The sequence below is a fragment of the Carica papaya genome, chromosome 8 (assembly GCF_054855325.1).
Source record: "Carica papaya isolate Zhongbai chromosome 8, ASM5485532v1, whole genome shotgun sequence".
NCBI lineage: Eukaryota > Viridiplantae > Streptophyta > Magnoliopsida > Brassicales > Caricaceae > Carica > Carica papaya.
The window spans coordinates 19,313,423-19,337,437 of NC_142316.1; the positions used below are offsets into that span (position 1 = coordinate 19,313,423).

Sequence of the window (24,015 nt, forward strand, 5' to 3'; positions counted from 1 at the left end):
CGTGGCATTTTACTTGATATTAGAACGAGTATGGGAGGTGCAGTGCGCACGCACAAGGAAATAAATGACGGGAGGAGGAAGAAAAGAGAAGGAGTGTATGTATTTGAAGCGCAAAATTAAACAAGTGGTATCATACCAGCACTATTGCACTGGATCCCATCAAAACTCTGTAGTTAAGCGTGCTTGGGCGAGAGTAGTACTCGGATGGGTGACCTCTTGGGAAGTCCTCGTATCGTAATAATTTTTTTTTAGATGGGTCGTTCGACGTTACGCGCGACTGGAACTATGGTCCGCTGGTTTATACGCAAATGTGAGTCAAGAATCAGGGGCATTTTAATCAATATTCGAACGAGAAGGAGAGGTGCAGTGTGAACGCACAAGAAAACAAAAGATGGGAGGGGGGGAGGGAAGAAGGAGTGTATGTATTTTCAGCACGAAATTAAACAGGTGCGGTCACACCAGCACAAATGCACCGGATCCCATCAGAACTCCGCAGTTAAGTGTGCTTTGGCGAAAGTAGTACAATGATGGGTTACCTCCTGGGATGTTCTCGTGTTGCACCCATTTTCTTTTCTTCAGATGTGCCGTTCGACGTTACACGCGACTTTAATTATGGTCCGCAGATTTATTCGCAAATGTGAGTCACGGTGCCGGGCATATTCCTTGATATTAGAACAAGAAAGAGAGACGCAGAGTGCACGCACAAGGAAACAAATGACGGGAGGGGGGATGGAAGGAGAAAGAGTTTATGTATTTGCAGCGCGAAATTAAACGCGTGCGATCATACCAGCACTATTTCACCGGATCCCATCAGAATTCCGCAGTTAAGTGTGCTTGGGCGAGTGTAGTACTCGGATGGGTGACCTCTTGGGAAGTCCCCGTGTCGCACTAATTTTTTTTTCAGACGGGTCATTCGACGTTACGAGCGACTGGAACTAGGGTCCACTGGTTTATACGCAAATGTGAGTCAAGAAGCAGGGGCATTTTAATCGATATTAGAACGAGAAGGAGAGATGCAGAGTGCACGCACAAGGAAACAAATGACGGGAGGGGGGATGGAGGGAGAAAAAGTGTATTTATTTGCAGCAGAGAATGAAACATGAGCAATCATACCAGCACCAATGCAACGGATTCTATCAGAACTCCGCAAGTTTAGGGTGCTTGGGCGAGAGTAGCTCTAGGATGGGTGACCTCCTGCGAAGTCCTTATATTTCACCCATTTTCTTAGGAAGTCCTCGTGTTGCACCCATTTTTTTGCAGATGATTCTTTCGACGATACGCGCGACTTGAATTATGGTCCTCAGGTTTATTGGCAAATCTGAGTCACGGCACCGTAGCATTTTACTTGATATTAGAACGAGAAGGAGAGGTGCAGTGCGCACGCACAAGGAAACAAATGACGGGAGGGGGAAGAAAAGAGAAGGAGTTTATGTATTTGCAGCGCGGAATTAAACGGGTGCGATCATACCAGCACAAATGCAACGGATCCCATCAGAACTCCGCAGTTAAGTGTGCTTTGGTGAAAGTAGTACAATGATGGGTTACCTCCTGGGAAGTTCTCGTGTTGCAACCTTTTTCTTTTTTTCAGATGTGCCGTTCGACGTTACTCGCGACTTTAATTATGGTCCGCAGATTTATTCGCAAATGTGAGTCACGGCGCCGTGGCATTTTACTTGATATTTGAACGAGAATAAGAGGTGCAGTGCGCACGCACAAGGAAAAAAATGACGGGAGGGGGAGGAAATGAGAAGGAGTTTATGTATTTGCAGCGCGGAATTAAACGGGTGCGATCATACCAGCACTAATGCACTAGATCCCATCAGAACTCCGCAGTTAAGTGCGCTTGGGCGAGAGTAGTACTCGGATGGGTGACCTCCTGGTAAATCCTCGTGTCGCACCAATTTTTTTTCAGACGGGTCGTTCGACGCTACGCACGACTGGAACTATGGTCCGTTGGTTTATACGCAAATGTGAGTCAAGAAGCAGGGGCATTTTAATCGATATTAGAACGAGAAGGAGAGGTGCAGTGTGAACGCACAAGGAAACAATTGATGGGAGGGGGAGGGAAAGAGGAGTGTATGTATTTTAAGCACGAAATGAAACAGGTGCGATCATACCAGCACTAATGCAACGGATTCTATCAGAACTCCTTAGGTAAGGGTGCTTGGGCGAAAGTAGTACTAGCATGGGTTACCTCCTACGAAGTCCTTATATTTCACAAATTTTCTTGTGATGTCCTCGTGTTGCACCCATTTTTTTGCAGATGATTCTTTCGACGTTACGCGCGACTTGAATTATGGTCCTCAGGTTTATTCGCAAATGTGAGTCACGGCGCTGTGGTATTTTACTTGATATTAGAACGAGTATGGGAGGTGCAGTGCGCACGCACAAGGAAATAAATGACGGGAGGAGGAAGAAAAGAGAAGGAGTGTATGTATTTGAAGCGCAAAATTAAACAAGTGGCATCATACCAGCACTAATGCACCGGATCCCATCAGAACTCTGCAGTTAAGCGGGCTTGGGCGAGAGTAGTACTCGGATGGGTGACCACTTGGGAAGCCCTCGTGTTGCACCATTTTTTTCTCGGATGGGTTGTTCGATGTTACGCGCGAATGGAATTATAAACCGCTGTTTCATTTGCAAAGGTGAGTCACGGTGCCGGGGCATATTACTTGATATTAGAACGAGAAAGAGAGGTGCAGAGTGCACGTACAAGGAAACAAATGACGGGTGGGGGGATGGGAGGAGAAAGAGTGTATGTATTTGCAGTGCAGAATGAAGCATGAGGGATCATACCAGCACTAATGCAACGGATTCTATCAGAACTCCGCAGTTAAGGGTGCTTGGGCGAGAAAAGTACTCGGATGGTTGACCTCCTGCGAAGTCCTTATATTTCACCCATTTTCTTGGGAGGTCCTCGTGTTGCACCCATCTTTTTGTAGATGATTCTTTCGACGTTACGCGCGACTTGCTTTATGGTCCGCATGATTATTCGCAAATGTGAGTCACAGCGCCGTGGCATTTTACTTGATATTAGAACGAGTATGGGAGGTGCAGTGCGCACGCACAAGGAAATAAATACTGGAGGAGGAAGAAAAGAGAAGGAGTGTATGTATTTGAAGCGCAAAATTAAACAAGTGGCATCATACCAGCACTAATTCACTGGATCCCATCAGAACTCTGTAGTTAAGCGGGCTTGGGCGAGAGTAGTACTCGGATGGGTGACCTCTTGGGAAGTCCTCGTATCGTAATAATTTTTTTTCAGATGGGTCGTTCGATATTACGCGTGACTGGAACTATGGTCCGCTGGTTTATACGCAAATGTGAGTCAAGAATCAGGGGCATTTTAATCAATATTTGAACGAGAAGGAGAGGTGCAGTGTGAACGCACAAGGAAACAAATGATGGGAGGGGGGGAGGGAAGAAGGAGTGTATGTATTTTCAGCACGAAATTAAACAGGTGCGGTCACACCAACACTAATGCACCGGATCCCATCAGAACTCCGCAGTTAAGTGTGCTTTGGCGAAAGTAGTACAATGATGGGTTACCTCCTGGGAAGTTCTCGTGTTGCACCCATTTTTTTTTCAGATGTGCCGTTCGATGTTACGCGCGACTTTAATTATGGTCCGCAGATTTATTCGCAAATGTGAGTCACGGGGCCGTGGCATTTTACTTTATATTTGAACGAGAACGAGAGGTGCAGTGCGCACGCACAAGGAAACAAATGACGGGAGGGGGAAGAAAGGAGATGGAGTTTTTGTATTTGCAGCGCGAAATTAAACTGGTGCGATCATACCAGCACTAATGCAACGGATTCTATCAGAACTATGTATGTAAGGGTGCTTGGGCGAGAGTAGTACTAGCATGGGTTACCTCCTGCGACGTCCTTATATTTCACCCATTTTCTTGTGAAGTCCTCGTGTTGCACCCATTTTTTTGTAGATGATTCTTTCGACGTTACGCGCGACTTGAATTATGGTCCTCAGGTTTATTCGCAAATGTGAGTCACGGCGCTGTAGCTATTTACTTGATATTAGAACGAGAACGGGAGGTGCAGTGCGCACGCACAAGGAAACAAATGACGGGAGGGGGAAGAAAGGGGAATGAATTTATGTATTTGCAGCGCGAAATTAAACAGGTGCGATCATACCAGCACTAATGCACCGGATCCCATCAGAACTCCGCAGTGAAGTGTGCTTGGGCGAGATTAGTACTCGGATGTGTGACCTCCTGGGAAGTCCTCGTGTCGCACTAATTTTTTTTCAGACAGGTCGTTCGACGTTACGCGCGTCTGGAACTAGGGTCCGCTGGTTTATACGCAAATGTGAGTCAAGAAGCAGGGACATTTTAATCGATATTAGAAAGAGAATGAGAGGTCAAGTGTGAACGCACAAGGAAACAAATGACGGGAGGGAGAAGAAAGGAGAAGGAGTGTATGTATTTGCAGCACGAAATTAAACAGGTGCGATCATACCAGCACTAAAGCTCTGGATCCCATCAGAACTCCGCAGTTTTGTGTGCTTGGGCGAGAGTAGTACTCGGATGGGTCACCACCTGGGAAGCCCTCGTGTTGTACCTGTTTTTTTTTTCGGATGGGTTGTTCGACGTTACACGCGAATGGAATTATAAATCACTGGTTCATTTGCAAAGGTGAGTCACGGTGCCGGGGCATATTACTTGATATTAGAACGAGAAAGAGAGATGCAGAGTGCACGCACAAGGAAACAAATGACGGGAGGGGGGTTGGAAGGAGAAAGAGTGTATGTATTTGCAGTGCAGAATAAAACATGAGGGTTCATACTAGCACTAATGCAACCGATTCTATCAGAACTCCGCAGTTAAGGGTGCTTGGGCGAGAAAAAGTACTCAGATGGGTGACCTCCTGCGAAGTCCTTATATTTCACCCATTTTCTTGGGTGGTCCTCGTGTTGCACCCATCGTTTTGCAGATGATTCTTTCGACGTTACGCGCGACTTGAATTATGGTCCTCAGGTTTATTCGCAAATGTGAGCCACGACACCGTAGTATTTTACTTGATATTAGAACGAGCACGGGAGGTGCAGTGCGCACGCACAAGGAAAGAAATGACGGGAGGGGGAAGAAAGGAGAAGGAGTTTATGTATTTGCAGCGCAAAATTAAACGGGTGTGATCATACCAGCACTAATGCACCGGATCCCATCAGAACTCCGCAGTTAAGTGTGCTTGGGCGAGAGTAGTACTCGGATGGGTGACCTCCTGGGAAGTCCTCGTGTCGCACCAATTTTTTTTCATACGGGTCGTTCGAAGTTACGCGCAACTGGAACTAGGGTCCGCTGGTTTATACGCAAATGTGAGTCAAGAAGCAGGGGAATTTTAATCGATATTAGAACGAGAATGAGAGATGAAGTGTGAACGCACAAGGAAACAAATGACGGGAGGGGGAAGAAAGGAGGAGTGTATGTATTTGCAGTGCGAAACTAAACAGGAGCGATCATACCAGCACTAAAGCCCCGGATCCCATCAGAACTCTGCAGGTAAGTGTGTTTGGGCGAGATTAGTACTCGGATGGATGACCTCTTGGGAAGTCCTCGTGTCGCACGAATTTTTTTTCAGACGGGTCGTTCGACGTTACGCGGGTCTGGAACTAGGGTCCGCTGGTTTATACGCAAATGTGAGTCAAGAATCAGGGGCATTTTAACCGATATTAGAACGAGAATGAGAGGTGAAGTGTGAAGGCACAACGAAACAAATGACGGGAGGGGGAAGAAAGGAGAAGGAGTGTATGTGTTTGCAGCGCGAAATTAAACAGGTGCGATCATACCAGCACTAAAGCTCCGGATCCCATCAGAACTCCGCAGTTAAGTGTGCTTGGGCGAGGGTAGTACTCGGATGGGTGACCACTTGGGAAGCCCTCGTGTTGCACTTATTTTTTTTCGGATTGGTTGTTTGACGTTACGCGCGAATGGAATTATAAACCGCTGGTTCATTTGCAAAGGTGAGTCACGGTGCCGGGGAATATTACTTGATATTAGAACAAGAAAGAGAGATGCAGAGTGCACGCACAAGGAAACAAATGACGGGAGGGGGGATGGGAGGAGAAAGAGTGTATGTATTTGCAGTGCAGAATGAAACATGAGGAATCATACCAGCACTAATGCAACGGATTCTTTCAGAACTCCGCAGTTAAGGGTGCTTGGGCAAGAAAAGTACTCGGATGGGTGACCTCCTGCGAAGTCCTTATATTTTACCCATTTTCTTGGGAGGTCCTCGTGTTGCACCCATCTTTTTGTAGATGATTCTTTCGATGTTACATGCGACTTGATTTATTGTCCGCAGGTTTATTCGCAAATGTGAGTCACGGCGCCGTGGTATTTTACTTGATATTAAAACGAGTACGGGAGGTGCAGTGCGCACGCACAAGGAAACAAATGACGGGAGGATGAAGAAAAGGGAAGGAGTGTATGTATTTCAAGCGCAAAATTAAACAAGTGGCATCATACCAGCACTAATGCACTGGATCCCATCAGAACTCTCCATTTAAGCGTGCTTGGGCGAGAGTAGTACTCGGAAGGGTGACCTCTTGGGAAGTCCTCGTATCGCAACAATTTTTTTTAAGATGGGTCGTTCGACGTTACGCGCGACTGGAACTATGGTCCGCTGGTTTATACGCAAATGTGAGTCAAGAATCAGGGGCATTTTAATCGATATTAGAACGAGAATGAGAGGTGCAGTGTGAACGCACAAGGAAACAAATGATGGGAGGGGGGGAGGGAAGAAGGAGTGTATGTATTTTCTGCACGAAATTAAACAGGTGCGGTCACACCAGCACAAATGCACCGGATCCCATCAGAACTCCGCAGTTAAGTGTGCTTTGGCGAAAGTGGTACAATGATGGGTTACCTCCTGGGAAGTTCTCATGTTGCACTCTTTTTCTTTTTTTCAGATGTGCGGTTCGACGTTACGCGCGACTTTAATTATGGTCCGCAGATTTATTCGCAAATGTGAGTCACGACGCCGTGGCATTTTACTTGATGTTTGAACGAGAACGAGAGGTGCAGTGCGCACGCACAAGGAAACAAATGACGGGAGGGGGAAGAAAGGAGAAGGACTTTATGTATTTGAAGCGCAAAATTAAACAGGTGCGATCATACCATCACTAATGCATCGGATCCCATCAGAACTCCGCAGCTAAGTGTGCTTGGGCGAGAGTAGTACTCGGATGGGTGACCTCCTGGGAAGTCCTTGTGTCGCACTAATTTTTTTTTTCAGACGCGTCGTTCGACGTTACGCGCGACTAGAACTAGGGTCCACTGGTTTATACGCAAATGTGAGTCAAGAAGCAGGGGCATTTTAATCGATATTAGAACGAGAATGAGAGGTGAAGTGTGAACGTACAAGGAAACAAATGACGGGAGGGGGAAGAAAGGAGAAGGAGTGTATGTATTTGCAGCGCGAAATTAAACAGGTGCGATCATACCAGGACTAAAGCCTCGGATCCCATCAGAACTCCGCAGTTAGGTGTGCTTGGGCGATAGTAGTACTCGGATGGGTGACCACTTGGGAAGCCCTCGTGTTGCACCGATTTTTTTTCGGATGGATTGTTCGACGTTACACGCGAATGGAATTATAAACCGCTGGTTCATTTGCAAAGGTGAGTCACGGTGCCGGGGCATATTACTTGATAATTGAACGAGAAAGAGAGATGCAGAGTGCACGCACAAGGAAACAAATGACGGGCGGGGGGATGGGAGGAGAAAGAGTGTATGTATTTGCAGTACAGAATGAAACATGAGGGATCATACCAGCACTAATGCAACGGATTCTATCAGAATTCCGCAGTTAAGGGTGCTTGGGCGAGAAAAGTACTCGGATGGGTGACCTCCTGCGAAGTCCTTATATTTCACCCATTTTCTTAGGAGGTCCTCGTGTTGCACCCATTTTTTCGTAGATGATTCTTTCGACGTTACGCGCGACTTGATTTATGGTCTGCAGGTTTATTCGCAAATGTGAGTCACGGCGCCGTGGCATTTTACTTGATATTAGAACGAGTACGGGAGGTGCAGTGCGCACGCACAAGGAAACAAATGATGGGAGGATGAAGAAAAGGGAAGGAGTGTATGTATTTAAAGCGCAAAATTAAACAAGTGGCATCATACCAGCACTAATGCACTGGATCCCATCAGAACTCTGCAGTTAAGTGTTCTTGGGCGAGAGTAGTACTCGGATGGGTGACCTCTTGGGAAGTCCTCGTATCGTAATAATTTTTTTTTAGATGGGTCGTTCGACGTTACGCGCGACTGGAAATATGGTCCGCTGGTTTATACGCAAATGTGAGTCAAGAATCAGGGGCATTTTAATCGATATTAGAACGAGAAGGAGAGGTGCAGTGTGAACGCACAAGGAAACAAATGATGGGAGGGGGGGAGGGAAGAAGGAGAGTGTATGTATTTTCTGCACGAAATTTAAACAGGTGCGGTCACACCAGCACAAATGCAACGGATCCCATCAGAACTCCGTAATTAAGTGTGCTTTGGCGAAAGTGGTACAATGATGGGTTACCTCCTTGGAAGTTCTCGTGCTGCACCCATTTTCTTTTTTTCAGATGTGCGGTTCGACGTTACGCGCGACTTTAATTATGGTCCGCGGATTTATTCGCAAATGTGAGTCACGACGCCGTGGCATTTTACTTGATATTTGAACGAGAACGAGAGGTGCAGTGCGCACGCACAAGGAAACAAATGACGGGAAGGGGAAGAAAGGAGAAGGACTTTATGTATTTGCAGCGCAAAATTAAACAGTTGTGATCATACTATCACTAATGCACCGGATTCCATCAGAACTCCGCAGTTAAGTGTGCTTGGGTGAGAGTAGTACTTGGATGGGTCACCTCCTGGGAAGTCCTTGTGTCGCACTAATTTTTTTTTCAGACGGGTCCTTCGACGTTACGCTCGACTAAAACTAGGGTCCACTGGTTCATACCCAAATGTGAGTCAAGAAGCAAGGGCATTTTAATCGATATTTGAACGAGAATGAGAGGTGAAGTGTGAACAAACAAGGAAACAATTGATGGAAGGGGGAAGAAAGGAGAAGGAGTGTATGTATTTGCAGCGCGAAATTAAACGGGTGCGATCATACCAGCACTAATGCACTGGATCCCATCAGAACTCTGCAGTTAAGTGTGTTTGGGCGAGAGTAGTACTCGGATGGGTGACCTCCTAGGAAGTCCTCGTGTCGCACCAATTTTTTTTCAGACGGGTCGTTCGACAATACGCGCGACTGGAACTAGGATCCGCTGGTTTATACGCAAATGTGAGTCAAGAAGCAGGGGCATTTTAATCGATATTAGAACGAGAAGCAGAGATGCAGAGTGCACGCACAAGGAAACAAATGACGGGAGGGGGGATGGAGGGAGAAAAAGTGTATGTATTTGCAGCGCAGAATGAAACATTAGCAATCATACTAGCACGAATGCAACGGATTCTATCAGAAATCCGCAAGTTAAGGGTGCTTGGGCGAGAGTAGCACTAGGATGGGTGACCTCCTGCGAAGTCCTTATATTTCACCCATTTTCTTAGGAAGTCCTCGTGTTACACCCATTTTTTTTGCAGATGATTCTTTCGACGATACGCGCGACTTGAATTATGGTCGTCAGGTTTATTCGCAAATGTGAGTCACGGCACCGTAGCATTTTACTTGATATTAGAACGAGCACGGGAGGTGCAGTGCGCACGCACAAGGAAACAAATGACTGGAGGGGGAAGAAAAGAGAGGAGTTTATGTATTTGCAGCGCGAAATTAAACGGGTGCGATCATACCAGCACTAATGCACTGGATCCCATCAGAACTCTGCAGTTAAGTGTGTTTGAGCGAGAGTAGTACTCGGATGGGTTACTTCCTAGGAAGTGCTCGTGTCGCACCAATTTTTTTTCAGACGGGTCGTTCGACAATACGCGCGACTGGAACTAGGATCCGCTAGTTTATACGCAAATGTGAGTCAAGAAGCATGGGCATTTTAATCGATATTAGAATGAGAATGAGAGGTGCAGTGTGAACGCTCAAGGAAACAATTGATGGGAGGGGGAGGGAAGGAGAAAATGTGTATGTATTTGCAGCGCAGAATGAAATAGGTGCGATCATACCAGCACTAATGCAACGGATTCTATCAGAACTCCGTAGGTAAGGGTGCTTGGGCGAGACTAGTTATAGCATGGGTTACCTCCTGCGAAGTCCTTATATTTCACCCATTTTCTTGTGAAGTCCTCGTGTTACACCCATTTTTTTGCAGATGATTCTTTCGACGTTACGCGCGACTTGAATTATGGTCCTCAGGTTTATTCGCAAATGTGAGGCACGGCGCTGTAGCATTTGTCTTGATATTAGAACGAGAACGGGAGGTGCAGCGCGCACGCACAAGGAAACAAATGACGGGAGGGGGAAGAAAAGAGAAGGATTGTATGTATTTGCAGCGCGAAGCTAAACAGGTGCGATCATACCAGCACTAAAGCCCCAGATCCCATTAGAACTCCGCAGTTAAGTGTGCTTGGGCGAGATTAGTACTCAGATGGTTGACCTCCTGGGAAGTCCTTGTGTCGCACAAATTTTTTTTCAGAATGGTCGTTTGACGTTACGCGCATCTGGAACTAGGGTCCGCTGGTTTATACGCAAATGTGAGTTAAGAAGCAGGGGCATTTTAATCGATATTAGAACGAGAATGAGAGGAGAAGTGTGAACGGACAAGGAAACAAATAACGGAAAGGGGAAGAAAGGAGGAGTGTATTTATTTGCAGCGCGAAATTAAAGAGGTGCGATCATACCAGCACTAAAGCCCTGGATCTCATTAGAACTCCGCAGTTAAATGTGTTTGGGCGAGAGTAGTACTCGGATGGGTTACCACCTAGGAAGCCCTCGTGTTGCACCTATTTTTTTTCAGATGGGTTGTTCGACGTTACGCGCGAATGGAATTATAAGCCGCTGGTTCATTTGCAAAGGTGAGTCACGGTGCCGGAGCATATTACTTGATATTAGAACGAGAAAGAGAGATGCAGAGTGCACGCACAAGGAAACAAATGACGGGAAGGGGGATGGGAAGAGAAAGAGTGTATGTATTTACAGTGCAGAATGAAACATGAGGGATCATACCAGCACTAATGCAACGGATTCTATCAGAACTCCGCAGTTAAGGGTGCTTGGGCGAGAAATGTACTCGGATGGGTGACCTCCTGCGAAGTCCTTATATTTCACCCATTTTCTTTGGAGGTCGTCGTGTTGCACCCATCTTTTTGCAGATGATTCTTTCGACGTTACGCGCGACTTGATTTATGGTCCGCAGGTTTATTCGCAAATGTGAGAAACGACGCCGTGGCATTTTACTTGATATTAGGACGAGTACGGGAGGTGCAGTGCGCACGCACAAGGAAACAAATGACGGGAGGAGGAAGAAAAGAGAAGGAGTGTATGTATTTGAAGCGCAAAATTAAACAAGTGGCATCATACCAGCACTAATGCACTGGATCCCATCAGAACTCTGCAGTTAAGCGTGCTTGGGCGAGAGTAGTACTCAGATGGGTGACCTATTGGGAAGTCCTCGTATCGCAACAATTTTTTTTCAGATGGGTCGTCCGACGTTACGCGCGACTGGAACTATGGTCCGCTGGTTTATACGCAAATGTGAGTCAAGAATCAGAGGCATTTTAATCGATATTAGAACGAGAAGGAGAGGTGCAGTGTGAACGCACAAGGAAACAAATGATGGGAGGGGGGGAGGGAAGAAGGAGTGTATGTATTTTCAGCACGAAATTAAACAGGTGCGGTCACACCAGCACAAATGTACCGGATCCCATCAAAACTCCGCAGTTAAGTGTGCTTTAGCAAAAGTAGTACAATGATGGGTTACCTCATGGGAAGTTCTCGTGTTGCACCCATTTTCTTTTTTTTCAGATGTGTCGTTCGAAGTTACGCGCGACTTTAATTATGGTCCGCAGATATATTCGCAAATGTGAGTCACGGTGCTGTGGCATTTTACTTGATATTTGAACGAGAACGAGAGGTGCAGTGCGCACGCACAAGGAAACAAATGACGGGAGGGGGAAGAAAGGAGGAGTAGATTATGTATTTGCAGCGCGATATTAGATAGGAGCGATCATACCAGCACTAATGCACCGGAGCCTATCAGAACTCCGCAATTAAGTGTGCTTGGGCGAGAGTAGTACTCGGATGGGTGACCTACTGGGAAGTCCTCGTGTCGCACTAATTTTTTTTTCAGATGGGTCGTTCGACGTTACGCGCGACTGGAACTAGGGTCCACTGGTTTATACGCAAATGTGTGTAAAGAAGCAGGGGCATTTTAATCGATATTAGAACGAGAAGGAGAGATGCAGAGTGTACGCACAAGGAAACAAATGACGGGAGGGGGGATGGAGGGAGAAAAAGTGTATGTATTTGCAGTGCAGAATGAAACATTAGCAATCATATCAGCACCAATGCAACGGATTCTATCAGAACTCCGCAAGTTAAGGGTGCTTGGGCGAGAGTAGCACTAGGATGGGTGACCTCCTGCGAAGTCCTTATATTTCACCTATTTTCTTAGGAAGTCCTCGTGTTGCACCCATTTTTTTGCAGATGATTCTTTCGACTTTACGCGCGACTTGAATTATGGTCCTCAGGTTTATTCACAAATGTGAGTCACGGCGCCGTGGCATTTTACTTGATATTTGAACGAGAATGTGAGGTGCAGTGCGCACGCACAAGGAAACAAATGACGGGAGGGGGAAGAAAGGAGAAGGAGTTTATGTATTTGCAGCGTGAAATTAAACAGGTGCGATCATACCAGCACTAATGCACCAGATCCCATTAGAACTCCGTAGTTAAGTGTGCTTGGGCGAGAGTAGTACTCGGATGGGTGATCTCCTGGGAAGTCCTCATGTCGCATTAATTTTTTTTTTCAGACGGGTCGTTCGACGTTATGTGCGACTGCAACTAGGGTCCACTAGTTTATACGTAAATGTGAGTCAAGAAGCAGGGGCATTTTAATCGATATTAGAACGAGAAGGAGAGATGAAAGAGTGCACACACAAAGAAACAAATGACGGGAGGGGGAGGGAAGGAGAAAGAGTGTATGTATTTTCAGCACGAAATGAAACAGGTGCGATCATACCAGCACTAATGCATCGGATTCTATCAGAACTCCGTAGGTAAGGTGCTTGGGCGAGAGTAGTACTAGCATGGGTTATCTCCTGCGAAGTCCTTATATTTCACCCATTTTCTTGTGAAGTCCTCGTGTTGCACCCATTTTTTTGAATTATAGTCCTCAGGTTTTTTTTGAAACAATCGATGGGAGGGGGAGGGAAGGAGAGGTAGTGTATGTATTTTCAGCACGAAATGAAACAGGTGCGATCATACCAGCACTAATGCAACGGATTCTATCAGAACTCCGTAGGTAAGGGTGCTTGGGCGAGAGTAGTACTAGCATGGGTTACCTCCTGCGAAGTCCTTATATTTCACCCATTTTCTTGTGAAGTCCTCGTGTTGCACCCATTTTTTTGCAGATGATTCTTTCGACGTTACGCGCGATTTGAATTATGGTCCTCAGGTTTATTCGCAAATGTGAGTCACGGCGCCGTGGCATTTTACTTGATATTAGAACGAGAGCGGGAGGTGCAGTGCGCACGTAAAAGGAAACAAATGGCGGGAGGGGGAAGAAAGGGGAATGAGTGTATGTATTTGCAGTGCGAAATTAAACAGGTGCGATCATACCAGCACAAATGCACCGGATCCCATCAGAACTCCGCTATCAAGTGTGCTTTGGTGAAAGTAGTACAATTATGGGTTACATCGTGGGAAGTTCTCGTGTTGCATCCATTTTCTTTTTTTCAGATGTGCCATTCGACGTTACGCGCGACTTTAATTATGGTCCGCAGATTTATTAGCAAATGTGAGTCACGGTGTCGTGGCATTTTATTTGATATTTGAACGAGAACGAGAGGTGCAGTGTGCACGCACAAGGAAACAAATGACGGGAGGGAGAAAAAAGGTGAAGGAGTTTATGTATTTGCAGCGCAAAATTAAACATGTGCGATCATACCAGCACTAATGCACCGGATCCCATCAGAACTCCGCAGTTAAGTGTGTTTGGGCGAGAGTAGTACTCGGATGGGTGACCTCTTGGGAAGTCCTCGTGTCGCACTAATTTTTTTTTCAGACGGGTCGTTCGACGTTACGCGCGACTGGAACTAGGGTCCGCTGGTTTATACGCAAATGTGAGTCAAGAAGCAGGGGCATTTTAATCGATATTAGAACGAGAAGGAGAGATGCAGAGTGCACGCACAAGGAAACAAATGACGGGAGGGGGGATGGAGGGAGAAAAAGTGTATGTATTTGCAGCGCAGAATGAAACATGAGCGATCATACCAGCACCAATGCAACGGATTCTATCAGAACTCCGCAAGTTAAGGGTGCTTGGGCGAGAGTAGCACTAGGATGGGTGACCTCATGCGAAGTCCTTATATTTCACCAATTTTCTTAGGAAGTCCTCGTGTTCCACCCATTTTTTTGCAGATGATTCTTTCGACGATACGCGCGACTTGAATTATGGTCCTCAGGTTTATTCGCAAATGTGAGTCACGACACCGTAGCATGTTACTTTATATTAGAAGGAGCACGGGAGGGGCAGTGCGCACGTACAAGGAAACAAATGACGGGAGGGGGAAGAAAGGAGAAGGAGTTTATGTATTTGCAGCGCGGAATTAAACGTGTGCGATCATACCAGCACTAATGCACCGGATTCCGTCAGAACTCCGCAGTTAAGTGTGCTTTGGCGAGAGTAGTACTCGGATTGGTGACCTCCTGGGAAGTCCTCGTGTCGCACCAATTTTTTTTCAGACGGGTCGTTCGACGTTACGCGCGACTGGAACTAGGGTCCGCTGGTTTATACGCAAATGTGAGTCAAGAAGCAGGGGCATTTTAATCCATATTAGAACGAGAAGGAGAGGTGCAGTGTGAACGCACAAAGAAACAATTGATGGGAGGGGGAAGGAAGGAGAAGGAGTGTATGTATTTTCAGCAAGAAATGAAACAGGTGCGATCATACCAGCACTAATGCAACGGATTCTATCAGAACTCCGTAGGTAAGGGTGCTTGGGCGAGAGTAGTACTAGCATGGGTTACCTCCTGCGAAGTTCTTATATTTCACCCATTTTCTTGTGAAGTCCTCGTGTTGCACCCATTTTTTTGCAGATGATTCTTTCGACGTTACGCGCGACTTGAATTATGGTCCTCAGGTTTATTAGCAAATGTGAGTCACGGCGCCGTGGCATTTTACTTGATATTAGAACGAGAACGGGAGGTGCAGTGCGCACGCACAAGGAAACAAATGACGGGAGGGGGAAGAAAGGGGAATGAGTTTATGTAATAGAAGCGCAAAATTAAACGGGTGCGATCATACCAGCACTATTGCACCGGATCCCATCAGAACTCTGCAGTTAAGTGTGCTTGGGCGAGATTAGAACTCGGATGCGTGACCTCCTGGGAAGTCCTCGTGTCGCACCAATTTTTTTTCAGACGGGTCGTTCGACGTTACGCGCGTCTGGAACTAGGGTCCGCTGGTTTATACGCAAATGTGAGTCAATAAGCAGGGGCATTTTAATCGATATTAGAACGAGAATGAGAGGTGAAGTGTTAACGCACAAGGATACAAATGACGGGAGGGGGAAGAAAGGAGAAGGAGTATATGTATTTGCATCGCGAAATTAAACAGGTGCGATCATACCAGCACTAAAGCCCCGGATCCCATCAGAACTCCGTAGTTAAGTGTGCTTGGGCGAGAGTAGTACTCGGATGGGTGACCACTTGGAAAGCCCTCGTGTTGTACTTATTTTTTTTCGGATTGGTTGTTCGACGTTATGCGCGAATGGAATTATAAACCGCTGGTTCATTTGCAAAGGTGAGTCACGGTGCCGGGGCATATTACTTGATATTAGAATGAGAAAGAGAGATGCAGAGTGCACGCACAAGGAAACAAATGACGGGAGGAGAAAGAGTGTATGTATTTACAGTGCAGAATGAAACATGAGGGATCATACCAGCACTAATGCAACGGATTCTATCAGAACTCCGCAGTTAAGGGTGCTTGGGCGAGAAAAGAACTCGGATGGGTGACCTCCTGCGAAGTCCTTATATTTCGCCCATTTTCTTGGGAGGTCCTCGTGTTGCACCCATCTTTTTGCAGATGATTCTTTCGACGTTACGCGCGACTTGATTTATGGTCCGCAGGTTTATTCGCAAATGTGAGTCACGGCGCCGTGGCATTTTACTTGATATTAGAACGAGTACGGGAGGTGCAGTGCGCACGCACAAGGAAACAAATGTTGGGAGGAGGAAGAAAAGAGAAGGAGTATATGTATTTGAAGCGCAAAATTAAACAAGTGGCATCATACCAGCACTAATGCACTGGATCCCATCAGAACTCTGCAGTTAAGTGTGCTTGAGCGAGTGTAGTACTCGGATGGGTGACCTCTTCGGAAGTCCTCGTATCTCAATAATTTTTTTTCAGATGGGTCGTTCGACGTTACGCGTGACTGGAACTATGGTCCGCTGGTTTATACGCAAATGTGAGTCAAGAATCAGGGGCATTTTAATCGATATTAGAACGAGAAGGAGAGGTGCAGTGTGAACGCACAAGGAAACAAATGATGGGAGGGGGGGAGGGAAGAAGGAGTGTATGTATTTTCAGCACAAAATTAAACAGGTGCGGTCACACCAGCACAAATGCACCAGATCCCATCAGAACTCCGCAGTTAAGTGTGCTTTGGTGAAAGCAGTACAATGATGGGAAGTTCTCGTGTTGCACCCATTTTCTTTTTTTCAGTTGTGCCGTTCGACCTTATGCGCGACCTTAATTATGGTCCGCAGATTTATTCGCAAATGTGAGTCACGGCGCCGTGGCATTTTACTTGATATTTGAGCGAGAACGAGAGGTGCAGTGCGCACGCACAAGGAAACGAATGACGGGAGGGGGAATAAAGGAGAAGGAGTTTATGTATTTGCAGCGCGAAATTAAACAAGTTCGATCATACCAGCACTAATGCACCGGATCCCATCAGAACTCCGCAGTTAAGTGTGCTTGGGCGAGAGTATTACTCGAATGGGTTACCTCTTGGGAAGTCCTCGTGTCGCACTAATTTTTTTTTCAGACGGGTCGTTTGACGTTACGCGCGACTGGAACAAGGGTCCACTAGTTTATACGCAAATGTGAGTCAAGAAGCAGGAGCATTTGAATCGATATTAGAACGAGAAAGAGAGATGCAGAGTGCACGCACAAGGAAACAAATGACGGGAGGGGGGATGGAGGTAGAAAAAGTATATGTATTTGCAGCGCAGAATGAAACATGAGCAATCATACCAGCACCAACGCAACGGATTCTATCAAAACTCCGCAAGTTAAAGGTTCTTGGGCGAGAGTAGCACTAGGATGGGTGACTTCTTATGAAGTCCTTATATTTTACCCATTTTCTTAGGAAGTCCTCGTGTTGCACCCATTTTTTTGCAGATGATTCTTTCGACGATACGCGCGACTTGAATTATGGTCCTCAGGTTTATTCGCAAATGTGAGTCACGGCACCGTAGAATCCGTTGCATTGGTGCTGGTATGATTGCTCATGTTTCATTCTGCGCTGCAAATACATACACTTTTTCTCCCTCCATCCCCCATCCCGTCATTTGTTTCCTTGTGCGTGCGCACTGCACCTCTCGTTCTCGTTCAAATATCAAGTAAAATGCCACGGCGCCGTGACTCACATTTGCGAATAAATCTGCGGACCATAATTAAAGTCGCGCGTAACGTCGAACGGCACATCTGAAAAAAAGAAAATGGGTGCAACACGAGAACTTCCCTGGAGGTAACCTATCATTGTACTACTTTCGCCAAAGCACACTTAACTGCGGAGTTATGATGGGATCCGGTGCATTTGTGCTGGTGAGACCGCACCTGTTTAATTTCGTGCTGAAAATACATACACTCCTTCTTCCCTCCTCCCCTCCCATCATTTGTTTCCTTGTGCGTTCACACTGCACCTCTCCTTCTCGTTCTAATATCGATTAAAATGCCACTGATTCTTGATTCACATTTGCGTATAAACCAGCGGACCATAGTTCCAGTCGCGCGTAACGTCGAACGACCCATATGAAAATAATAGATGCAACGCGAGGGCTTCCCAAGTTGTCACCCATCCGAGTACTACTCTCACCCAAGCACACTTAAGTGAGGAGTTCTGATGGGATCCGGGGCTTTACTGCTGGTATGATCGCACCTGTTTAATTTCGCGCTGCAAATACATACACTCCTTCTCATTTCTTCCCCCTCCGGTCATTTGTTTCCTTGTGCGTTCACACTTCACCTCTCATTCTCGTTCTAATATCGATTAAAATGCCCCTGCTTCTTGACTCACATTTGCGTATAAACCAGCGGACCCTAGTTCCAGACTCGCGTAATGTCAAACGACCCGTCTGAAAAAAAATTGGTGCGACACGAGGACTTTCCAGGAGGTCACCCATCCGAGTACTAATCTCGCCCAAGCACACTTAACTGCGGAGTTCTGATGGGATCCGGGGCATTAGTGCTGGTATGATCGCACCTATTTAATTTCACGCTGCAAATACATAAACTCATTCCCCTTTCTTCCCCCTCCCGTCATTTCTTTCCTTGTGCGTGCGCACTGCACCGCCCGTGCTCGTTCTAATATCAAGTAAAATACTACGGTGCCGTGACTCACATTTGCGAATAAACCTGAGGACCATAATTCAAGTCGCGCGTATCGTCGAAAGAATCATCTGCAAAAAAATGGGTGCAACACGAGGACTTCCTAAGAAAATGGGTGAAATATAAGGACTTCGCAGGAGGTCACCCATCCTAGTGCTACTCTCGCCCAAGCACCCTTAACTTGCAGAGTTCTGAAAGAATCCGTTGCATTGGTGCTGGTATGATTGCTCATGTTTCATTCTGCGCTGCAAATACATACACTTTTTCTCCCTCCATCCCCCCTCCCGTCATTTGTTTCCTTGTGCGTGCACTCTGCATCTCTCCTTCTCATTTTAATATCGATTAAAATGCCCCTGCTTCTTGACTCACATTTGCTTATAAACCAGTGGACCCTAGTTCCAGTCGCGCGTAACGTCGAACGACTCGTTTGAAAAGAAATTAGTGCGACACGAGGACTTCCTAGGAGGTCACCCATCCGAGTACTACTCTCGCCCAAGCACACTTAACTGCGGAGTTCTGATGGGATCCGGTGCATTAGTGCTGGTATGATCGCACCTGTTTAATTCCGCGCTGCAAATACATAAACTCCTTCTCCTTTCTTCCCCCTCCCGTCATTTATTTCCTTGTGCGTACGCACTGCACCTCCCGTGCTCGTTCTAATATCAAGTAAAATGCTAAGGTTCCGTGACTCACATTTGCGAATAAACCTGAGGACCATAATTCAAGTCGCGTGTATCGTCTAAAGAATCATCTGCAAAAAAATGGGTACAACACGAGGACTTCTTAAGAAAATGGGTGAAATATAAGGACTTCGCAGGAGGTCACCCATCCTAGTGCTACTCTCGCCCAAGCACCCTTAACTTGCGGAGTTCTAATAGAATCCGTTACATTGGTGCTAGTATGATTGCTCATGTTTCATTCTGCACTGCAAATACATACACTTTTTCTCCCTCTATCCCCCCTCCCGTCATTTGTTTCCTTGTGCGTGCACTCTGCATCTCTTCTTCTCATTCTAATATTGATTAAAATGTCCCTGCTTCTTGACTCACATTTGCGTATAAACCAGTGGACCCTAGTTCCAGTCGCGCGTAACGTAAAACGACCCGTCTGAAAAAAAAAATTAGTGCGACACGAGAACTTCCCAGGAGGTCACCCATCCGAGTACTACTCTCGCCCAAGCACACTTATCTGCGGAGTTCTGATGGGATCCAGTGCATTAGTGCTGGTATGATCACACCAGTTTAATTTAGCGCTGCAAATACATAAACTCCTTCTCCTTTCTTCCCCCTCCCGTCATTTGTTTCCTTGTGCGTGCGCACTGCACCTCCCGTGCTCGTTCTAATATCAAGAAAAATGCTACGGTGCCGTAACTCACATTTGCGAATAAACCTGAGGACCATAATTCAAGTCGCGCGTATCGTCGAAAGAATCATCTGCAAAAAAATGGGTGCAACACGAGGACTTCCTAAGAAAATGGGTGTAATATAAGGACTTCACTAGAGGTCACCCATCCGAGTACTTTTCTCGCCCAAGCACCCTTAACTGCGGAGTTCTGATAGAATCTGTTGCATTAGTGCTGGTATGATCCCTCATGTTTCATTCTGCACTGGAAATACATACACTCTTTCTCCTTTCATCCCCCCTCCCGTCATTTGTTTCCTTGTGCATGCACTCTACATCTCTCTTTCTCCTTCTAATATCAAGTAATATTCCCCGGCACCGTGACTCACCTTTGCAAATAAACCAGTGGTTTATAATTCCATTCGCGCGTAATGTCGAACAACCCATCCGAAAAAAATAGGTGCAACACGAGGGCTTCCAAAGTGGTCACCCATCTGAGTACTACTCTCGCCCAAGCACACTTAACTGCAGAGTTCTGATGGGATCCGGAGCTTTAGTGCTGGTATGATCGCACCTGTTTAATTTTGCGCTGCAAATACATACACTCCTTCTCCTTTCTTCCCCTCCCAACATTTGTTTCCTTGTGCGTTCACACTTCACCTCTCATTCTCGTTCTAATATCGACTAAAACACCCCTGCTTCATGACTCACATTTGCGTATAAACCAGCGGACCATAGTTCCAGACGCGCGTAACGTCGAACGACCCGTCTGAAAAAAAATTGGTGCGACACGAGGACTTCCCAGGAGGTCACCCATCCGAGTACTAATCTCGCCCAAGCACACTTCACTGCGGAGTTCTGATGGGATCCGGTGCATTAGTGCTGGTATGATCGCAACTGTTTAATTTTGCGCTGCTAATACATAAACTCATTCCCCTTTCTTCCCCCTCCCGTCATTTGCTTTTTTGTGCGTGCGCACTGCACCTGTCGTTCTCGTTCAAATATCAAGTAAAATGCCACGGCGCCGTGACTCACATTTGCGAATAAATCTGCAGACCATAATTAAAGTCGCGCGTAACGTCGAACGGCATATCTGAAAAAAAGAAAATGGGTGCAACACGAGGACTTCGCAAGAAAATTGGTGAAATATAAGGACTTCGCAGGAGGTAACCCATGCTAGTACTACTCTCGCCCCAAGCACCCTTACCTACAGAGTTCTGATAGAATCCGTTGCATTAGTGCTGGTATGATCGCACCTGTTTCATTTCGCGCTGCAAAAACATACTCCTTCTCCTTTCTTCCCCTCCCGTCATTTGTTTCCTTGTGCGTGCGCACTGCACCTCTCGTTCTCGTTCAAATATCAAGTAAAATGTCACGGCGCCGTGACTCACATTTGCGAATAAATCTGCGGACCATAATTAAAGTCGCGCGTAACGTCGAACGGCACATCTGAAAAAAAGAAAATGGGTGCAACACGAGAACTTCCCAGAAGGTAACCCATCATTGTACTACTTTCGCCAAAGCACACTTAACTGCGTAGTTCTGATGGGATCCGGTGCATTTGTGTTGGTGTGACCGCACCTGTTTAATTTCGTGCTGAAAATACATACACTCCTTCTTCCCTCCTCCCCTCCCATCATTTGTTTCCTTGTGCGTGCACTATGCATATCTCTTTCTCGTTCTAATATCAAGTAATATGCCCCGGCGCCGTGACTCACCTTTGCAAATGAACCAGCGGTTTATAATTCCATTTGCGCGTAACGTCGAAAAACCCATTCGAAAAAAAATAGGTGCAACACGAGGGCTTCCCAAGTGGTCACCCATCCGAGCACTACTCTCGCTCAAGCACACTTAACTGCAGAGTTCTGATGGGATCCGGTGCAGTGCTGGTATGATCGAACCTGTTTAATTTCGCGCTGCAAATACATAAACTCCTTCTCCTTTCTTCCCCCTCCCGTCATTTGTTTCCTTGTGCGTGCGCACTGCACCTCTCGTTCTCGTTCAAATATCAAGTAAAATGCCACGGCGCCGTGACTCACATTTGCGAATAAATCTGCGTACCATAATTAAAGTCGCGCGTAACGTCGAACGGCACATCACAAAAAAGAAAATGGGTGCAACACAAGAACTTCCCAGGAGGTAACCCATCATTGTACTACTTTCGCAAAAGCACACTTAACTGAGGAGTTCTGATGGGATCCGGTGCATTTGTGCTGGTATGATCGCACCCGTTTAATTCCGCGCTGCAAATACATAAACTCCTTCTCCTTTCTTGCCCCTCCCGTCATTTGTTTCCTTGTGCGTGCGCACTGCACCTCCCGTGCTCGTTCTAATATAAAGTAAAATGCTACGGTGCCGTGACTCACATTTGCGAATAAATCTGCAGACCATAATTAAAGTCGCGCGTAACGTCGAATGACACATCTGAAAAAAAGAAAATGGGTGCAACACGAGAACTTCCCAAGAGGTAACCCATCATTGTACTACTTACGCCAAAGCACACTTAACTGCGAATTTCTGATGGGATCCGTTGCATTTGTGCTGGTGTGACCGCACCTGTTTAATTTCGTGCTGAAAATACATACACTCCTTCTTCCCTCTCCTCTCCCATCATTTGTTTCCTTGTGCGTTCACACTGCACCTCTCCTTCTCGTTCTAATATCGATTAAAATGCCTCTGATTCTTGACTCACATTTGCGTATAAACCAGCGGACCATAGTTCCAGTCGCGCGTAACGTCGAATGACCCATCTGAAAAAAAATTGTTTCAATACGAGGACTTCCCAAGAGGTCACCCATCCGAGTACTACTCTCGCCCAAGCACACTTAACCGCAGAGTTCTGATGGGATCCAGTGCAGTAGTGCTGGTATGATGCCACTTGTCTAATTTTGCGCTTCAAATACATACACTCATTCTCTTTTCTTCCTCATCCTGTCATTTGTTTTTTTGTGCGTGCGCACTGCACCTCCCGTACTCGTTCTAATATCAAGTAAAATGCCACGGCGCCGTGATTCACATTTGCGAATAAATCTGCGGACCATAAATCAAGTCGCGCATAACGTCGAAAGAATCATCTGCAAAAAGATGGGTGCAACACGAGGACTTCCTAAGAAAATGGGTGAAATATAAGGACTTCGCAGGAGGTCACCCATCCTAGTGCTTCTCTCGCCCAAACACCCTTAACTTGCGGAGTTCTGATAGAATCCGTTGCATTGGTGCTCGTATGATTGCTCATGTTTCATTTTGCGCTGCAAATACATACACTTTTTCTCCCTCCATCGCCCCTCCCGTCATCTGTTTCCTTGTGCGTGCACTCTGCACCTCTCTTTCTCGTTCTAATATCAAGTAATATGCCCCGGCACCGTGACTCACCTTTGCAAATGAACTAACGGTTTATAATTCCATTCGCGCGTAACGTCGAACAACCCATCCGAAAAAAAATTGGTGCAACACAAGGGCTTCCCATGTGGTCACCCATCTGAGTACTACTCTCGCCCAAGAACACTTAACTGCGGAGTTCTGGTGGGATCCAGAGCTTTAGTGCTGGTATGATCGCACCTGTTTAATTTCGTGCTGAAAATACATACACTCCTTCTCCTTTCTTCCCCCTCCCGTCATTTGTTTCCTTGTGCGTTCACACTTCACCTCTCATTCTCGTTCTAATATCGATTAAAGTGCCCCTGCTTCTTGACTTACATTTGCGTATAAACCAGCGGACCCTAGTTCCAGACGCGCGTAACGTCGAAGGACCCGTCTGAAAAAAAATTGGTGCGACACGACTCACATTTGCGCATAAACCTGAGGACCATAATTCAAGTCGCGCGTATCATCGAAAGAATCATCTGCAAAAAAATGCGTGCAACACGAGGACTTCACAAGAAAATGGGTGAAATATAAGAACTTCGCAAGAGGTAACCCATGCTAGTACTACTCTCGCCCAAG

The 24,015-nt window shown here is 46.4% G+C and overlaps 7 non-coding genes and 39 pseudogenes across 7 annotated transcripts; 34 read left to right on the forward strand and 12 right to left on the reverse strand.

Moving 5' to 3' along the window:
* The first annotated feature begins 125 nt into the window (after window positions 1–125).
* LOC148249204 (5S ribosomal RNA) lies at window positions 126–241 on the forward strand (annotated as a pseudogene).
* A 204-nt stretch (window positions 242–445) lies between these two features.
* Window positions 446–564, forward strand: LOC148249205 (5S ribosomal RNA; annotated as a pseudogene).
* A 209-nt stretch (window positions 565–773) lies between these two features.
* On the forward strand, window positions 774–892 carry LOC148249206 (5S ribosomal RNA; annotated as a pseudogene).
* A 562-nt stretch (window positions 893–1,454) lies between these two features.
* LOC148249207 (5S ribosomal RNA) lies at window positions 1,455–1,573 on the forward strand (annotated as a pseudogene).
* Window positions 1,574–1,782: 209 nt separating this feature from the next.
* Window positions 1,783–1,901, forward strand: LOC148249208 (5S ribosomal RNA; annotated as a pseudogene).
* A 556-nt stretch (window positions 1,902–2,457) lies between these two features.
* Window positions 2,458–2,576, forward strand: LOC148249209 (5S ribosomal RNA; annotated as a pseudogene).
* Window positions 2,577–3,136: 560 nt separating this feature from the next.
* On the forward strand, window positions 3,137–3,254 carry LOC148249210 (5S ribosomal RNA; annotated as a pseudogene).
* Window positions 3,255–3,458: 204 nt separating this feature from the next.
* On the forward strand, window positions 3,459–3,577 carry LOC148249211 (5S ribosomal RNA; annotated as a pseudogene).
* Window positions 3,578–4,137: 560 nt separating this feature from the next.
* On the forward strand, window positions 4,138–4,256 carry LOC148249212 (5S ribosomal RNA; annotated as a pseudogene).
* A 205-nt stretch (window positions 4,257–4,461) lies between these two features.
* Window positions 4,462–4,580, forward strand: LOC148249213 (5S ribosomal RNA; annotated as a pseudogene).
* Window positions 4,581–5,143: 563 nt separating this feature from the next.
* On the forward strand, window positions 5,144–5,262 carry LOC148249214 (5S ribosomal RNA). Its single transcript, XR_015815778.1, has one exon. It is a non-coding gene; the product is annotated as a 5S ribosomal RNA (ribosomal RNA).
* Window positions 5,263–5,464: 202 nt separating this feature from the next.
* On the forward strand, window positions 5,465–5,583 carry LOC148249215 (5S ribosomal RNA; annotated as a pseudogene).
* Window positions 5,584–5,788: 205 nt separating this feature from the next.
* On the forward strand, window positions 5,789–5,907 carry LOC148249216 (5S ribosomal RNA). Its single transcript, XR_015815957.1, has one exon. It is a non-coding gene; the product is annotated as a 5S ribosomal RNA (ribosomal RNA).
* A 561-nt stretch (window positions 5,908–6,468) lies between these two features.
* Window positions 6,469–6,586, forward strand: LOC148249217 (5S ribosomal RNA; annotated as a pseudogene).
* A 204-nt stretch (window positions 6,587–6,790) lies between these two features.
* LOC148249218 (5S ribosomal RNA) lies at window positions 6,791–6,909 on the forward strand (annotated as a pseudogene).
* A 209-nt stretch (window positions 6,910–7,118) lies between these two features.
* LOC148249219 (5S ribosomal RNA) lies at window positions 7,119–7,237 on the forward strand (annotated as a pseudogene).
* A 207-nt stretch (window positions 7,238–7,444) lies between these two features.
* Window positions 7,445–7,563, forward strand: LOC148249220 (5S ribosomal RNA; annotated as a pseudogene).
* A 561-nt stretch (window positions 7,564–8,124) lies between these two features.
* Window positions 8,125–8,242, forward strand: LOC148249221 (5S ribosomal RNA; annotated as a pseudogene).
* A 207-nt stretch (window positions 8,243–8,449) lies between these two features.
* On the forward strand, window positions 8,450–8,568 carry LOC148249222 (5S ribosomal RNA; annotated as a pseudogene).
* A 209-nt stretch (window positions 8,569–8,777) lies between these two features.
* LOC148249223 (5S ribosomal RNA) lies at window positions 8,778–8,896 on the forward strand (annotated as a pseudogene).
* A 206-nt stretch (window positions 8,897–9,102) lies between these two features.
* Window positions 9,103–9,221, forward strand: LOC148249224 (5S ribosomal RNA; annotated as a pseudogene).
* Window positions 9,222–9,782: 561 nt separating this feature from the next.
* LOC148249225 (5S ribosomal RNA) lies at window positions 9,783–9,901 on the forward strand (annotated as a pseudogene).
* A 559-nt stretch (window positions 9,902–10,460) lies between these two features.
* On the forward strand, window positions 10,461–10,579 carry LOC148249226 (5S ribosomal RNA; annotated as a pseudogene).
* A 202-nt stretch (window positions 10,580–10,781) lies between these two features.
* On the forward strand, window positions 10,782–10,900 carry LOC148249227 (5S ribosomal RNA; annotated as a pseudogene).
* Window positions 10,901–11,461: 561 nt separating this feature from the next.
* Window positions 11,462–11,579, forward strand: LOC148249228 (5S ribosomal RNA; annotated as a pseudogene).
* A 533-nt stretch (window positions 11,580–12,112) lies between these two features.
* Window positions 12,113–12,231, forward strand: LOC148249229 (5S ribosomal RNA; annotated as a pseudogene).
* A 562-nt stretch (window positions 12,232–12,793) lies between these two features.
* LOC148249230 (5S ribosomal RNA) lies at window positions 12,794–12,912 on the forward strand (annotated as a pseudogene).
* A 1,135-nt stretch (window positions 12,913–14,047) lies between these two features.
* On the forward strand, window positions 14,048–14,166 carry LOC148249231 (5S ribosomal RNA). Its single transcript, XR_015814583.1, has one exon. It is a non-coding gene; the product is annotated as a 5S ribosomal RNA (ribosomal RNA).
* A 562-nt stretch (window positions 14,167–14,728) lies between these two features.
* Window positions 14,729–14,847, forward strand: LOC148249232 (5S ribosomal RNA; annotated as a pseudogene).
* Window positions 14,848–15,052: 205 nt separating this feature from the next.
* LOC148249233 (5S ribosomal RNA) lies at window positions 15,053–15,171 on the forward strand (annotated as a pseudogene).
* A 235-nt stretch (window positions 15,172–15,406) lies between these two features.
* Window positions 15,407–15,525, forward strand: LOC148249234 (5S ribosomal RNA; annotated as a pseudogene).
* Window positions 15,526–15,730: 205 nt separating this feature from the next.
* Window positions 15,731–15,849, forward strand: LOC148249235 (5S ribosomal RNA; annotated as a pseudogene).
* Window positions 15,850–16,397: 548 nt separating this feature from the next.
* On the forward strand, window positions 16,398–16,516 carry LOC148249236 (5S ribosomal RNA; annotated as a pseudogene).
* A 520-nt stretch (window positions 16,517–17,036) lies between these two features.
* On the forward strand, window positions 17,037–17,155 carry LOC148249237 (5S ribosomal RNA; annotated as a pseudogene).
* A 1,011-nt stretch (window positions 17,156–18,166) lies between these two features.
* Window positions 18,167–18,285, reverse strand: LOC148249238 (5S ribosomal RNA; annotated as a pseudogene).
* Window positions 18,286–18,490: 205 nt separating this feature from the next.
* Window positions 18,491–18,609, reverse strand: LOC148249239 (5S ribosomal RNA; annotated as a pseudogene).
* Window positions 18,610–19,170: 561 nt separating this feature from the next.
* Window positions 19,171–19,289, reverse strand: LOC148249240 (5S ribosomal RNA). The gene has a single exon (XR_015814482.1). It is a non-coding gene; the product is annotated as a 5S ribosomal RNA (ribosomal RNA).
* A 563-nt stretch (window positions 19,290–19,852) lies between these two features.
* LOC148249241 (5S ribosomal RNA) lies at window positions 19,853–19,971 on the reverse strand. The gene has a single exon (XR_015814250.1). It is a non-coding gene; the product is annotated as a 5S ribosomal RNA (ribosomal RNA).
* Window positions 19,972–20,530: 559 nt separating this feature from the next.
* Window positions 20,531–20,649, reverse strand: LOC148249242 (5S ribosomal RNA). Its single transcript, XR_015815300.1, has one exon. It is a non-coding gene; the product is annotated as a 5S ribosomal RNA (ribosomal RNA).
* Window positions 20,650–20,853: 204 nt separating this feature from the next.
* Window positions 20,854–20,972, reverse strand: LOC148249243 (5S ribosomal RNA). The gene has a single exon (XR_015814909.1). It is a non-coding gene; the product is annotated as a 5S ribosomal RNA (ribosomal RNA).
* A 565-nt stretch (window positions 20,973–21,537) lies between these two features.
* LOC148249244 (5S ribosomal RNA) lies at window positions 21,538–21,656 on the reverse strand (annotated as a pseudogene).
* A 204-nt stretch (window positions 21,657–21,860) lies between these two features.
* On the reverse strand, window positions 21,861–21,976 carry LOC148249245 (5S ribosomal RNA; annotated as a pseudogene).
* A 208-nt stretch (window positions 21,977–22,184) lies between these two features.
* On the reverse strand, window positions 22,185–22,303 carry LOC148249246 (5S ribosomal RNA; annotated as a pseudogene).
* A 209-nt stretch (window positions 22,304–22,512) lies between these two features.
* On the reverse strand, window positions 22,513–22,631 carry LOC148249247 (5S ribosomal RNA; annotated as a pseudogene).
* A 202-nt stretch (window positions 22,632–22,833) lies between these two features.
* Window positions 22,834–22,953, reverse strand: LOC148249248 (5S ribosomal RNA; annotated as a pseudogene).
* Window positions 22,954–23,514: 561 nt separating this feature from the next.
* On the reverse strand, window positions 23,515–23,633 carry LOC148249249 (5S ribosomal RNA; annotated as a pseudogene).
* Between the last annotated feature and the right edge of the window lie 382 nt (window positions 23,634–24,015).